This window comes from Triturus cristatus, chromosome 10, assembly GCF_964204655.1.
Source record: "Triturus cristatus chromosome 10, aTriCri1.1, whole genome shotgun sequence".
Classification (NCBI taxonomy): domain Eukaryota; kingdom Metazoa; phylum Chordata; class Amphibia; order Caudata; family Salamandridae; genus Triturus; species Triturus cristatus.
In genome coordinates, this window is record NC_140593.1 from 509,269,924 (window position 1) to 509,286,943 (window position 17,020).

The window sequence follows — 17,020 nt, forward strand, 5'->3', positions numbered from 1 at the left end:
AAGGTCTTGTGTAAATCTGTTCAGTATTTCCTGAGAAAATAGCATTTAAATCAATATATATATCTATGGGCGCGCTCCGTGCGCTTACGGTAAGCTTACCGTACGCGCACGGTGCCGTGCGCGAGCGCGATTCTGATTGGTTGTTAGATCTTAGTAAACATTCGAATCGGTCGAAACCAGGAAGTGTCGGCCGCCATTTTGTCTCTCGCAGTCTGAGGGGGTGAAAAACAAAGGAGGATAACGTGAAAAGAAGGCAGGCTGGACAGTTCCTGACCCCCTAGCCTTTGTCAGGGGGTCTCAGAAGGACCCCCAAGGGCAAAAAATAAATTTTATTTTTTTTAAAAAAATTCGCCGAATGCGCGCAGCGTACGCGCACGGCGTAAACGGAGAAATTCCGCGAGGAAAAATTCCGCGAACTTCGCGTAATTACGCGTACCGTGCGCGCACGGCAAAAAAAAATTTTCAAAAAGGAAAGCTTAAAAAAAAAAAACCAATTGTGAGGTAAGGTTGGCTCTTAAAAGAGCCGTTGGGTTAATGCAGGGATGGAGGAAAGAAAGAATGGGAATATTATGAGCGTCTACAAACGTGCTGATCGATCTTATTGTTAATAAGGGGAACACTGGTCTCCCCAAAAACAATAAGACCAGAACACGTTATACACCTCATTACAACCCTCCCAAATCGAGGGTTAACGTCCAGAGGAGCAGAAGAAGGTGATGCTCCCACCTCAGAGGAAGGGCTCAGCTGAGCTGCCGATGATGTACTCGGCTGAGCTTCTGAGGTTGGGCTCTGGTGACTTACTGAAGAGTTTTCTCCAGTATGTCGAGCAAAGGTCCTGGGATGTTTATCCCTAAGGTGTCTCATCATAGAGTGATTTCCAAAGGAATACTTCTTCCTTGGATTTCCTCTAGATAAAACACGGTCACAAAGTGTGCAAGTGACCAATGGAGCATTGACCTTTTTCTCCCCCTCTGGAAAAGTAAAATACTCCCATACAAAAGAATTCTTTTGTTTCCTCCTTCTCTGGATGATGGTGGTGCTGCTAGCCTCACTCTCAGAAGAGGTCTGCTGTTCTGCCATTGTATCTCAATGTCAATTCAGCTCCTTCTCCTAGGGGATCTCAAGCAGTAATGAGGGGAATGGGTGTGGTGTGGGAAGTTTCTGGAACTGAAAGTAGTTTCAACCAATGAAAAGTGTTATTTGTGGATCACATGACCTACCGTGCGCGCTCCGTAAGCTTACGGTACGCGCTCGGAAACAAGTGCGCATGCGCGAACGAGACGCTTACGGAGCGCTTACGGAGCGCGTACGTAAGACGCACTCGCGCATGCGCATTACACGCCCCTGCGTAACCGTGACGTTGCTTCCACGTGTACGCGTACGTCATGTACGTATCACGTAAGCGCGCTGTACTTATGACGTGTGGAGCGCGTAGCGTCAGCTTACCGTACGCGCATCGTATCACGTAAGCGCACCGTACTTATGACGTACGTAGCGCGTACCGTCAGCTTACCGTATGCGCACGGAAAAAAAATGCATAAAAAAAAAAATTAACCATTCCATAATGCAGGATATAGTACATATATTGTTTTATACATAGGTTTACAAAAAATCACAAAAAAAAATTTGCATTTAAAAAACCGTACAAATTCACTGAAAAAACCATAGGTTTCACACATGTTATAGTTAGGAATTAGCATTTAAAAAACCTTGCAAATTCACTGAAAAAACCATAGGTTTCACACATGTTATAGTTAGCTGGACATTTCAATCATAAAAAACCAATGAAATTCCACGTTATAGTTAGATCAGGTAACTATAACTTGCGCGACTGCAATCCACAATGTGTCATTTCAGATGTCATCATTGATGTGAAGAGTGATGTCACTGACCATGTCATGAGTGATGTAATATGTGACGTCATCAGCAGTTTATTGTGGGCGCGCAAGTTATAGTTACCTGATCTAACTATTACGTGGAATTTCATTGGTTTTTTATGATTGAAATGTCCAGCTAACTATAACATGTGTGAAACCTATGGTTTTTTCAGTGAATTTATACTATATACACATAGTTTGATATAAACCAACACAGCGTAGACAGGGTTGAATGGACACATGTATAAGTATATGGAGATACCTATAGCACACATTATGAGAAAATACAGAACGTGCTAGCCATTGTTCAATGTGGCCTTTTGTCTGGTAATCTCCTCATATTCATTCAAGCCCCTATTTACAGTATCAAAGATATGCATCCATTTACACTCCCTGGTGTTAAGAATGCTTGCGAAATTGCCTCCCCGTAGTTTTATGGTTTCCCTTTCAATTACCTACCACTTAAGGCTATCTGCAGGGTGCCCAAATCTCTCAAAGTGTTCCGCTACGGGGGCACCCTGGACTTTACATCGTATTCTACTGCAATGCTGTAGGATTCAAGCTTTTATTTTTTGAACCGTTTGTCCCACGTACATAAAGCCATATGGGCACACAATGGCGTAAATGATGCCCATCGAATTGCAGTTGGTGTGTAGCTGCATGGTATGTGTGTGTCTATTATATGTGCATTGTTTCAATTCCAAAGTCATAGGGCAAGCCTTGCATAGGCCACATTTAAAATGGCCTAACACAGGCGGGATGTTCCAAAGTGTGGTCTGGTTTTCTCTAGGCTTCCTGGGGAGTAGTGATTGTACAACATAATCTCTCACACTTCTACCCTTTTTGAAAGCGTGCATGGGTGGTTCTGTAATGCCGATCTCATCAGCCACTAAGTGCCAATGACGGTTAATGATCTTTTTTACCTCATTACTCTTGGTACAAAAGGTTGTTACACATGTCATTCTTTCCTTTTCATTGGGTTTGTCAGTTTTTGGTTCCAACAGAAACTCCCTATGGCAAAACCATGCTCTCTTGCGTGCCTTCTTTAAGAGGCTCCTGGGGTACCCCCTATCAATAAGGCGTTCCATAAGTACAGCAGATTCTTCAAAGAAATCTGTCTTGCGACTACAATTCCCCCGCAACCTCAGGAACTGCCCAAAAGGGAGATTGTCCCTGAGGTTGCGTGGATGATGACTAGAATAGCGCAAGAGGGTGTTTCTTTCGCTGGGCTTTCTGTACAGTGTGGTGTGTAGCTTTCCTTCCTCTTCTTTTATGGTGATGGCAAGGAAATTAATTTGGTTGTTACTAAAGTCAAGGGAGAACTTAATATCCCTTGATCTAGTGTTCAACCACGTGTGGAAATAAATGAGTCGTTGTTCATCTCCCTTCCATATCATCAAAACATCGTCAATATATCGACGCCATAATGTGATGCAATCTCTGTATGGGTTGTTTTGATTTAGGACAAACTCATGTTCATATGCGTCCATAAAGATTATGGCCAAATCCGGCGCAAAACTTTACCCCATGGCTACACCTTTAGTCTGCACATAGAAATCACCTTCAAAATAGAAAAAAATATTTTTCATGGCGATCTCCAGGAGGTCTATTATAAAGCTGGTCGGGACCTGGCAAGGTCTTGGTCGTTCATCCAGTACATTCATAATAGTGTCAAGGGCCGCTGCCTGAGGGATGTTGGTATATAAGGATGTTATATCCATAGTTACCAAGAGGTCTTCTCTCTAATAAAAGGGGCGTTCATCTACCAATTGTATGGTCTGCATAGTATCCCTCAAATAGGCCGTGGTTCTTTTTGCAATGGGTTTGATAAATACGTCAATATATTTACATAGGGGCTCTAAGACTGACCCGCATCCAGAAATGATTGGCCTTCCAGGGGGATTGTTGAGACGTTTGTGCACCTTAGGGAGTGTGTAGATTGTGGGCAATCTAGGTTGGCTAATATTCAAGTAATACTTCAATAAAATCCCGTACAAACCTACATTTAACAATACAGGGCTCCGACCACCGTCTACTTTTACTCCTCCACCCCAAATGATGTCTCATAGGGTCCTAGCTTTTGAGCGGGTGGTCATGAGAGATGTTAATAAGCTACTGTCAGAAAGACAATATGTCAAATACAATATCTCTAGGCAGGAATGGCGGGCTCTTGAATCACTGAAGAACAGCACTGAAATAGTGATTAAACCCGCCGACAAGGGTGGAGCGATTGTTATTCAGGGTAGAGAAGATTACACATGGGAGATCATCTCACAATTGGGGGTAGAAGGTAATTATAAGAAGCTACAGGCAGACCCCACAAAAGATATAGCAGCTAACATTACCGATGATGCACTACACGAAGGCTATCTATCCAAACATGAATATTATTACTTGAATAATAGCCAACCTAGATTGCCCACAACATGAACATGAATATGATTACTTGAATAATAGCCAACCTAGATTGCCCACAATCTACACGCTCCCTAAGGTGCACAAACGTCTCAACAAGCCCCCTGGAAGGCCAATCATTTCTGGATGCGGGTCAGTCTTAGAGCCCCTATGTAAATATATTGACATATTTATCAAACCCATTGCAGAAAGAACCACAGCCTATCTGAGGGATACTATGCAGACCATACAATTGGTAGATGAACGCCCCTTTAATCAGAGAGAAGACCACTTGGTAACAATGGATATAACATCCTTATATACCAACATCCCTCAGGCAGCGGCCCTTGACACTATTATGAATGTACTGGATGAACGACCAAGACCTTGCCAGGTCCCGACTAGCTTTATAATAGACCTCCTGGAGATCGCCATGAAAAATATTTTTTTCTATTTTGAAGGTGATTTCTATGTGCAGACTAAAGGTGTGGCCATGGGGGCAAGTTTTGCACCGGATTTGGCCATAATCTTTATGGACACATATGAACATGAGTTTGTCCTAAATCAAAACAACCCATACAGAGATTGCATCACATTATGGCGTCGATATATCGACGATGTTTTGATGATATGGAAGGGAGATGAACAACGACTCATTGATTTCCACACGTGGTTGAACACTAGATCAAGGGATATTAAGTTCTCCCTTGACTTTAGTAACAACCAAATTAATTTCCTTGACATCACCATAAAAGAAGAGGAAGGAAAGCTTCACACCACACTGTACAGAAAGCCCAGCGAAAGAAACACCCTCTTGCGCTATTCTAGTCATCATCCACGCAACCTCAGGGACAATCTCCCTTTTGGGCAGTTCCTGAGGTCGTGGAGGAATTGTAGTTGCAAGAAAGATTGCTTTGAAGAATCTGCTGTACTTATGGACCGCTTTATTGTTAGGGGGTACCCCAGGAGCCTCTCAAAGAAGGCACGCAAGAGATCATGGTTTTGCCATAGGGAGTTTCTGTTGGAACCAAAAACTGACAAACCCAATGAATAAGAAAGAATGACATGTGTAAAAACCTTTTGTGGCAAGAGTAATGAGGTAAAAAAAGATCATTAACCGTCATTGGCACTTAGTGGCTGATGAGATCGGCATTATAGAACCACCCATGCACGCTTTCAAAAAGGGTAGAAGTGTCAGAGATTATGTTGTACAATCACTACTCCCCAGGAAACCTAGAGCAAACCAGACCACACTTTGGAACATCCCGCCTGTGTTAGGCCATTTTAAATGTGGCCAATGCAAGGCTTGCCCTATAACTTTGGAATTGAAACAATGCACCTATAATAGCCACACACATACCATGCAGCAACACACCAACTGCAATTCGATGGGCGTCATTTACGCCATTGTTTGCCCATGTGGCTTTATGTACGTGGGACACATGGTTCACAAAATAAAAGCTTGAATCCTACAGCATTGCAATAGAATACGATGTAAAGTCCAGGGTGCACCCCTAGCAGAACACTTTGAGACATTTGGGCACCCTGCAAATAGCCTTAAGTGGTGGGTAATTGAAAAGGTAACCATAAACCCACGGGGAGGCAATTTCGCAAGCATCCTTAAAACTAGGGAGTGCAAATGGATGCCTATCTTTGTTACTGTAAATAGGGGCTTGAATGAATATGAGGAGATTACCAGACAAATGGCCACACTGAACAATGGCGAGCACGTTCTGTATTTTCTCATAATGTGTGCTATAGGTATCTCCATATACTTATACATGTGTCCATTCAACCCTGTCTACGCTGTGTTGGTTTATATCAAACTATGTGTATATAGTGTATATGCTTTTTAATTCACAACCTTGCATTTGTATTTTATTGTAAAGTATGTGATTGACTATGTATTATCATTAATTTTCAGTGGTTTGTTCGTCATGCCATGCGTTCCAATAGTCTCGCGTTTCCACTGTTCTGTAAAATATGTATCTACACCCTGTCCAACTTATTTTTACTCCTCCATTCACCTTTATACGTTTTGCCGCATTTACTGCCTGGTTGTATTTTCCTGCACCGATGGATCAGGCTGGGCTGTTCGGCTGTCAGGATAGTCTGTTTTCAGATTGACGAATGTTTTGTGACTGTGGTATACGCGTCAGCTCCTTTACGCACGACCGGCAATTGCGTGCAAGTCGAGCCCCGGTTCTGTCCGTATTTTTTTCCAGCCGATTCACTCGTCCTGCCATTTAGTTGCATAACGGAGCGGTACAGATGAAGACGCGCTTTGATTTATTGAAGGTATGTTGACGCGAGTTGTGCGTACTAGGGAAACTGTCCTTTCAGACTTGGCAGCTAGTACTCGATGTCTGACCCCGTTTTTGCCTGTTTTTCACAGGCATAATTTACACGTATGGTGGAACTTCATAAGGATCTTCACTCTTGATAGTCTCTCGCCGCTAGATCACAGAGGGTGAGTTGACAGTGATAATCGTTGTGTTTATATTTATATATTTTTGTGTTTGTCTGTCAAAATTGGATCAGTGATCTAATGTTGGGCTGTATTGTTTTCTTGTTGCTATCTGGGGATTTACTCCCTTTTCTTTGGACGTTTTCATTACGACCAGTTTGGAATTGACTTTGACATTGTGGGTTATGGCACACCATTGACGGGTGAGTGCTATACCAGTGGGATCATTTATTTAACACCCTTCTCTAGTCTGATTTCTGTAAGACTCTAAGCCTTATACATTCTTCCTTTATAGGTTGCCCACCCTACCGCCAGGGGCGCTACATCCGTGAACTTAGGTCAGTACCCCTAGTTCTCTGGTCATTTTATGTTGCAGTTTAACGAATTAGTTACAGATACATACTTTGATCTTGTGGTTACTCCCCAGGCTCCCCTATCCCTGTCCTGAAGAAGACCTGTAGCGGAGGAGATTACTTACCCCTTTTGCGTCTGGGTCGAAACGTCGATGAATTTCCCCCCCAATTTGGACTGTACTCTATGTACCCCCACCCCTCTACCATGATTACGGATTAAGTATTACTGTAATTGGACTAAAGAATAAGAACGACTACGTTTTGAACGACAATAGGGGCAGGCCTGTTAATCCTAAGGACTTCGGCCTTAGCGGATGTTTTAGATAGTGAAATTATTGTATTTTCAATTATTCTGACTCTTTCCCTTTCACATGAGCACCAATCCTTCACCTTCTTCACCCTTCCTGGTAGTAACCCCCCTGTTTTCTCTCTTCAAATAAATTGTATGTTTTTAATTGAATAATTGCCTACAATTTAATTAAATGTTGTTTCGGCATAATTATAATAGTGGGTACTGTCTCATTTTGAATGTATTTGGCCTTGTTTCTCTTTTCTATTTCAGTATTCAAACATTTACGAATAAGAAATATTATTATCATTGATTGTACTATTTAATAATATGGTCTAGGACCACTTGTTTTCTGTACTATTTGACACCTCTAGGGGGGGCTGCCAAGCTCCAAACACCAAGAGAGGGGTCCCGCTTTCTTGAGAGTTGGCAGAATATTGCACTCTGGAATAGCTAGATGTCACACATCACAGGAAGCCACCATCAGGCAGAAGGGGATATGGAAGTCAATTGGCTAGTAACTGCCACATCCCCCGAGGGCACCTTCTGGACATAAATATGACACCCTAGACCTCAGATCATGTCTGGACTGGAGAGCGGGGTGAAGACATATTGCCCTGCTGCTCCCTGGAGCTGGCAAATGAGGATACACCAAAGACTGGAATGTACTTGCTGATCTTTGGACAAGCAAAGAAAGGACTGTGCCTGTGGTGCCTAGCTGGAGAAAAAGTCTTGCCTGAGCTCCAGACAAAAGAGATGAACTTCCAAGAGTCAGGTGACTGACTTCCTGTTACAGATCCACGGCCACAAAAGCTGAAGAAATCTGCTTGATTCCGCTGACCACAAATGAGCTGCTTGGAAAACTGAGTCTTGAAGCCCAAAAGTTGCACCCACGTCTGCTGGACCAGGGAGAGACCTCAGAGTGCAGTTTGGTCACCAACCAAGGGAACTAGCCTTCACCAAAGGGAACTGCTGGTTTAGCTGTGACCAAGAACCATAGTTGAATGGCAACTTGACTTTTACTGGACCCCTCAGGACTATAAAAGCCACCATCCATGTAGCCAAAGTTGCTCCACCAAAACTGTGGACTGCAAAGTAGCCCTAGGAACCCCCTGTCGACCGCACAGCATCCTCAGGATCCTTCAGCATCTTCAGCATCCTGCATTCCTTGCATCAGAACCACTCCAAAGAGGTCTATGGCGGTTCGGCCATAGAGTTGAACCGCATAAAGACAAGAGAGGCTTGCTCATATTTTTTGTGAAAAGTTATTATTTACTTTTCATTTATAAATCTATGTATCTGGAACCCTCTGGTCAGTTTTGTTGAATTTGGTGTCTAAAAATGCATGAAAATATGATCTATTTTAATAAATTGGTGTCGGATTGCATTTGTGTTGTGTGACCTTCTTGTTTCAATGTCCTGGTACTTTTAAATCTTTTACACTTTTTCCTTTGTTTAAGCCTGACTGCCCGAGCCACAGCTACCCAGGGTTGAGCTAAGGTTTAGCCAACAAGCCTGACCTAAAACAGTATTGTGAGTGTATTACATTATGTGGTCCCCAGATTACAACATATAATACATCACTTCCCTCACAAAAAGTAACATTTTAAACAAAAAACACTGAAAATCTCCAATTACAGTTATTTCAAGTAACTATAACTCACACCCTCACCATGCACTGCTTATGACCTCTTATATTACATCATTCATTACATTTTCTATGACATCATTGATGCCATCACTGATGACATCTGAATTACATCATTAATGACAACACTGTGCATGGCGGGGCACTGGAGTCCTAATTAACAAATGTGATGTTCTGTTTTCCTTCTCCTGTGAAGAAATGTTTTATTTTCTTTCAGATAGGGAATTTTTTAATGACTAAGGCATTCAACAGATACCTGCAAGGTACAGGCTGGCTCCTGTACCTCATCTTGGTACAGATAATGTAAGTTTAAAAATGGTGAGAGAAGCTCGTATTGTGAGAGTCCTGAGAACCTACTGAGTACAAACATTGTTTCACCTCACTTTAACTTGATTGGACCGTCTCACAAGAACTGTGTGTAGGTGTATCAAATGTCAGAACTGTGTGACTTAAGTTATTACAGAGTAGAGTACAGTTCGGACTGTTTTTCGATGCAGGTTAGAACAGAGTAGAGTAGGAGATTTAGAATGAGAGAACTGACCTTCCTTTGCCCTTTACTTTTGAGGCAACTCCATGCTGGTTCATCCCCTTACTTAAATGACTTGGATTTGATTTCTGATGCATGTATATTTTGTTTAATTGATACTAATCCAATTTTTGCCTTCTGTAAACTTTTAACCTTTAAAAATCCTCCATGATTTGAAACTTAAATATTCTCTGTCTTCCTTGTGGAGTTTAATGTACTTCATATTTACTGAATGTATTGTCAGGATGTGCAGGCTCAGTTGCAAACTTCGATCCATTTGACAGTGCTTTAGGGTCTCCGAATATGCACAGAGAAAAGCGCTAACAGACCTTAAATTATATATTTTTTTAAAACAGAAATATACTGGGGAAAAAAACAATGGTTAAAGTGATGTTATAGTTTGGTGCCGGAATGAGACACAAGCTAATGTTAAAAAAAACTAAAACACAGAAATACGCTAGTCATAGTTCAGTGAACTACATATAACCTAGGTCCCCATCCCACTGCTATCTTCTTTTCTACCTCTAACCCTACAGTCATCTAAAAGAAAGAGGCTTATACCTCAATAAAACATTGTTATCATTAGAAGACTTGCCTCATCTCAGGTGTCTTATGTTCCATGTTGCAATCAATTCATTGCCATTCCAATCATTACGCCTCCTAAGCTTAGAATTAAAATGGGTAGCAGGCAATTAACAATTGTTAATTATCTTAGCAGAGGGCTTTAATCCGGTTAATCCTTTAGTCAAAAATGCTTAAGTACCAGATGCTTTGTGTGCCCTTTTCCTAATAAAGCGACTCGGATAAAATGGATGCATGGGGAAAAAACAAAACTCTTATCAAGAAGTACAAGAGCACCATCCATGTCCGCAAAATGTTTCATTATTTGACATACCCATACATTCAGATTATGAAATAATTAAGATTTTGGCTGCGTTGCTGGTTGGTAGAGAGGAGGCACAGGCTCCCAGTCTCCCTGGGAGCGCAAATTCAAAGCACTTAGGCTAATCCTGAGGCTGCTCTCAAGACATCAGAGCAGCCTCAGGATTGGTTGCAGTGGAGTCTGGGAGCCTGTGCCTGCGAGGAGGAGAGGAGCAGAAGAGCGTGACGTGGGCGGCTTTAGGTATGTTTTTTTTATTATGTCTTGTGACTCCTCCCCACCCCCGGTCCTCCCGCCTCACCACTCCTCCACAACACCGGCCGCTACTGGTGCTTAGCTCTGCCTATTAAAAAACAATCAATTTACTTTTCAAGTCAATAAATTTGGTGTTCGGACAGATTATTGTTTCCAAAAATTGTGTGGATAAACTATTGTGTTCAGAATATCGAGGACAAACATAGTGTGAAGGTAGGTTTCTATGGGTAAGCAAAGTTTTACTATATATAACTCTGCATCTATGTACCTTGATGATATATATTTTGTCAAGGTACATAGTAGTGGAATTAAGAATATTTAATCTATCTTTACCTATTTACATTTACCTTCTTGGTATTTTGGTCCTCTATATTTTGACACTATATTCTGTCCACATGATATTTTTAGCCTCTGTATTCTATCAGACATCCAATGGATTTAACATTTGCTTATTCGAATATTCATGGTGTGGTGCTTCCATATTTCCATTCTCTAATAATGAACATGAAGTGCATGTTTAATGATTAGTGATCATGCTACTCAACATATCATATGGCACCTGTATTATATCTCCATTTTCAAATTTGTAGCATCCCTATGTCTTTAAAATTTTATTAATATATAATATTGCTTCGTTACATGGATTCTTTATTTCAAACTGTTAAAACAATCCTGGAATATGCAAATCAGAAATCACATTAGCATGCAGTTTCTCTTCCCATGATTCAGGACAGAGTCAAATTTCCCTTAAGCACCTGAATCTCCCACATCAATGTATGTACATATATGTATGTAGCCTGTGAATATCCTTGCTTTTAGCATGGCACTGTCCACCTGCGGTGGTGATTTTTCCAGTCGGGTATGTAGGCGTGTCGATTCTGCTGGCCTTGTAGATGATGCAACTGATCTTGAATACAATACTAATTTTGATCAGGAACCGATGCAGCATGCCTACTGTAACATGCCTGCTGGTAGTGCTTATTGAAGGAGCAGCCTCAGTACTAACTGTGTGCTATCAAATAATCCTGTATTCCAAGCTGAATATAGCCAGAGTCTCATTTGGAACTGGAGGAGGAATAGCCATCGTCCACAAGTCCACCCTCAAGGTCTCCACCCACACAGACGACACCCTCAGCACCACCGAACACCTACACTTCCTGATCCACACCGACCCCAACACCACCCTAAGAGGAACACTCGTCTACAGGCCCCCCGGACCCAGGACTCAGTTCAGCGAAGTCATCGCCGACCTCGTCAGCACCCACGCACTCGCTTCCACAGACTACATCCTCCTAGGGGACCTGAACTTCCACCTCGAGAACAACAGCGACGCCAACTCCGCCACCCTGATCGACAACCTCGCAAACCTCGGCTTCAGACAGCTCGTCACCGATCTCACCCACGCCGCCGGCCACACGTTGACCCCATCTTCTCCATGAGCACCCACGTCTCCTACGACCACACCACTGAACCCCACTGGACTGATCACCGCTGCGTCCACTTCACCTGCAAGAAGCCCACCACGCACCACCGTGCCCAACGGCCGTCCCGACGCTGCTGGAGCAAAGTCACCGAGGACCAGCTGACCACCACCCTCGCCCTGAATCCACCCACCGACCCAGACGCCGCCTCCCGCAACCTCAAACAGTGGATCGCCGACTGCGCCTACACCCTCGCCCCACTCAAGAAACCTTCCAACAACCACACCAGCAAGAAAGCCGCCTGGTTCACCGAAGAACTCCAGACCGCCAAACATACTTGCCGGAAACTGGAGAAGAAATGGCTCCACGAACGAACACCGGACAACCACGCAGCCCACAAGGACGCCACCCGCAGACACCACCACCTCATCAGACTTGCCAAGAGATCTTCCTTCAAAACCCGCTTGGACAACGCACACGACAGCAAAGAGCTCTTCAGCATCGTGAAAGAACTCGCCAACCCCAGCGCCAATGCCAACGACATCCCGCCCTCACAAGAACTCTGCGACTCGCTGGCCACCTTCTTCCACCGCAAGATCGCCGACATCCACGACAGCTTCAGCACAACGACCACCACGTCAACACCAAGCCCCACCCCACTCGTGACCTCCTGGACCAACGTCAACGACGACGAAACCCGCAAGATCATGAACTCCATACACTCAGGATCACCGTCCGACCCCTGCCCTCACCATATATTCAACAAAGCCGACTCAGCCATCACACCCCAACTTCGGAAAGTGATCAACGCCTCCTTCGAGACAGCCACCTTCCTAGAAAGCTGGAAACACGCCGAGATCAACGCCCTGCTCAAGAAACCCAAGGCGGACCCCAAAGAACTCAAGAACTTCCGGCCCATCTCCCTGCTCCTGTTCCCGGCGAAGGTCATCGAGAAAATCGCCAACACGCAATTGACCCGCCACCTCGAGAACAACAACATCCTGGACCCGTCCCAGTCCGGATTCCGAAGCTCACAGCACTGAGACAGCTCTCATCGCCGCCACAGACGACATAAGGGCCCAACTTGACAATGGTGAAACATCGGCCCTCATCCTCCTGGACCTGTCAGCCGCCTTCGACACGGTCTGCCACCGCACGCTAATGACACGCCTCCAAGAAGCCGGAATTCAAGAAAAGGCCCTGGACTGGACCACATCCTTCCTCTCCGGCAGAACCCAGAGCGTCCGCCTCCCTCCCTTCCGCTCCGAAGCCACCGGCATCATCTGCGGCGTACCCCAGGGATCTTCCCTCAGCCCCACGCTGTTCAATATCTACATGGCCCCCCTCGCTCAAGTCACCCGCCAGCACGACCTCAACATCATCTCCTACGCCGACGACACCCAGCTCATCCTCTCCCTCACCAAGGACCCACACACCGCCAAAACCAACCTCCACAAGGGAATGACGGCCGTCGCCGAATGGATGAGGAACAGCCGACTGAAGCTGAACTCGGACAAGACGGAGGTCCTCATCCTTGGACCCACCCCCTCGGCCTGGGACGACTCCTGGTGGCCGACCACGCTGGGAACAGTGCCGACACCCACCGACCACGCACGCAACCTAGGGTTCATCCTCGACTCCTCCCTCTCCATGTCGAAACAGGTCAACACAGTCTCCTCCTCCTGCTACAACACCCTCCGCATGCTTCGCAGAATCTACAAGTGGATTCCCATCGAAACTAGACGGACGGTGACACAGGCCCTCGTCAGCAGTAGGCTGGACTACGGCAACGCACTCTACGCAGGTATCCCGGCCAAACACCTACGACGACTGCAACGCACCCTAAATGCCTCCGCCCAACTGATCCTCAACGTCCCCCGCCGCAGCCACATTACCCCCTATCTGAGAGAGCTCCACTGGCTCCCCGTCGACAAGAGGATCACCTTCAAGCTACTCACCCACACCCACAAAGCACTCCACAACACTGGACCGGCCTACCTCAACAGCAGACTCAGCTTCTACACCCCCACCCGACAGCTCCGCTCCGCCAGCCTCGCCCTCGCCGCTGTCCCCCGCATCCAACGAAAGACCACTGGCGGAAGATCCTTCTCCTTCCTCGCCACCAAGACCTGGAACACCCTCCCTACCCACCTACGGCAGACCCAAGACCTGCTCACCTTCAGAAGACTCCTCAAGACCTGGCTCTTCGAGCAGTAGCGGCACCCCCCTCCCCTCCAGCGCCTTGAGACCCTCACGGGTAAGTAGTGCGCTCTATAAGTACTATGATTGATTGATTGATTGATTCGGCACACTTTGAAAAGGATTTATAGAGAGAGATTTCCTATCCTCAGGCACTGTTTCTTTTTGTGCCTTTTGCTTTGGTTTATCTTCCCCTCAGATGCTTATTCTTGGCAAACACTTCTGGCATATTCCCAATGGTGCATGCTTTCTAAACTACAATACAGCTTAAACTGTGTGAACTGCTGGTTTTCGTCAAAGAGGACATTCAAAGCTCATCTGATTTTGCTCTATAAATGCAGCATACTCCAAAGATTCTGTGACAAATTCCGAGGTAGATTAGGAATTTGCAATTGTTGGTCTAAGCTAAGGAAAATTGGGACGCAGGAGACATAACAGGAGTGGACCTGATGGACAACTCTGCCGCGTTTGATAAAGTGGATCACATGATCTTGATCCAGAGAGTTGGAATTTCTGGCACCATTTTATCATGATTTATTTCCTTAGATGATCAACCTCTTTCTCTGTCTCCCTCACTCGTACGTCTTCTATCTCCCTCTCTCTTTCTCCATTCCGCTTTACATTGCGGTGCTCCACAGAGACCGTCCTAGTCCCCAAGCTGTTAACTAGGTTAGGTTGATTTCTTCTTTTGGGTGCCATGCACTATCGTGTACTATTGGCATGCAGCTGCCAACTTGGATAAACAGCCCATGAACGTTGTCTTTAATTTAAGTGATTGCTTGTTGACCATCCAGCAGTGAATGAGCCACACAATTCAAATTAAACAGTGTTTTTACCCATTGGCAAAAACAATATCCTTCTCAAGGATTAGTTCCTCAGCTACAATACCCCAAGGACTATTACTCTTCGTATCTGCAGGCATTCCACGTGGGATGGATACTACCCTAGAAGATATCTGCTCCCGAATAGAGTGGGACAGGGTTGGAAGGTGTAGGCTCTCAGGGTGAATGGCTTAGCATAGAGCATATACTTGCTGTAACATTAATCTTTGGGTGATGGGCAAGTCACTTCCGGAACTAGATTATCACTAAAACCAGAACACCCTCAGTTCCCTGCTTGGCAGCATGTTGAGTAGTTGCAATAGTTCCCCCTTGCCACTGCTAAATCATATCCAGCTCCTTTCTCTCAAGCCTCTCTAGTGTTTTCCCTGATTTGTCCATGGGTGGTCTATTTACTGTTGTCTGATACTTTTCTGTGCTTCGCCCTTAAAGTTGTCTGCTTGGAGTTCTCAGTTTTTGCAAACATTGGATGGTTTCCTTGCTTTCATCAAAGCTGTACCATAAATGAAAATAGGTAAACCACATTTTCCTTGTCTAATATTGTATTAATAGCAGTCTCTGTAAAAGGGTGATTCATTTTGTCACACTCCAGCAGGAATATCCAAGAGGAGAAGGAGACACCCAACTGGGTGATGTGTCTTTGCACTACGAGGCTTTAACCAAATTCACTGTTCAGTGTTTGCGCCCTCCCCCCATTTCCCCTGGGTGCCTGCCCCTTGTAGTGGTTCCTCATCCTATCCGGAGAGGGATTTGTGGAAGGAGAGGATTCTTGTCAGGGTCACACTGCATTTAATGGTATCAACATTGTTATCAAACAATCTGTATCTTGGCTTGCCTGTTCATCTTCCAGCAAAACTGCTGTGGGTTGAGAACGTTCATGTCTGGACAGTTGTGTGGTTGCAGATGTTTGATCATGTCTCTGAGGCCCCCAGGGGCCTGCACTGTCTGCCCACTCAGCAAAGTCCTATTGAAGACCTTGTGTTTCACCCTTGCATTCCTTTATGGACAGGGAGCTGCCTGTTTCTCTTCCCCCGGGAATTATTGACCTGTGCCTCCAGAGACCCTTCTTCTTCACATCCCTCAACATTTAGGGGGCGCATCACGAAGGGGGTTGTCTCCGGTTTCATGTTTCTAAATTCTGGAACAATCCGCTAATACACCTTCAGTGCATTGGAGGCCATTTCACTTTCAGGAATACCTTCAAGACATTGTAGCTCTTTTGAATAAGCTTGGCTAGTCCTCCTTAAACTTTTGATACCATCCGTGGGGGGGGGGGGTTGTTCTTTGTTCGTGACCGCTGAGTACTAGGAAGATACACATTTTTATAGGGTTCACTTTACATATATTAAATCAAATTAAATGCAACACTCCATCTAGAAGCACTGCTAACAGGGAGTTACTACAGTCAGAGAAAAGGACAATTCAACTAGGACCTCTTTTTCAGTATAAGGACTGGCAACGGAGCCAAGAGAGCTATATCTATTCCTAGATTTATTGTATGCAAATTTAGTTTATGTGGTTATCCTAAAAGCCTTACAAGGCTCTGGTTCTCCTCAGCCTATGTTAGATACCCCTGCCAAACACCCATGACATTCAGCTTTTCTCAACTCTCTACTACTGGTATCATCTTGCAACACTTGGGAAATTTCAATAACCTCCCGCATAAACAATCACAAAGCTTCCCGTCAGCCATAATACAACTAGAAAGATGATGCTACAAGTCAGTCAACAAACTAAATCACACAGTTGCCCTTCTGAATGAAGCTGCTCAGAAGCTAAGCTCCCAGACTTACTCGCATTACCTGTTACCTGGGGTAAATCACGACAAAAGTATTAAAGATCTAGGGCCAGCCCCAAAAGACAAAGGCAACA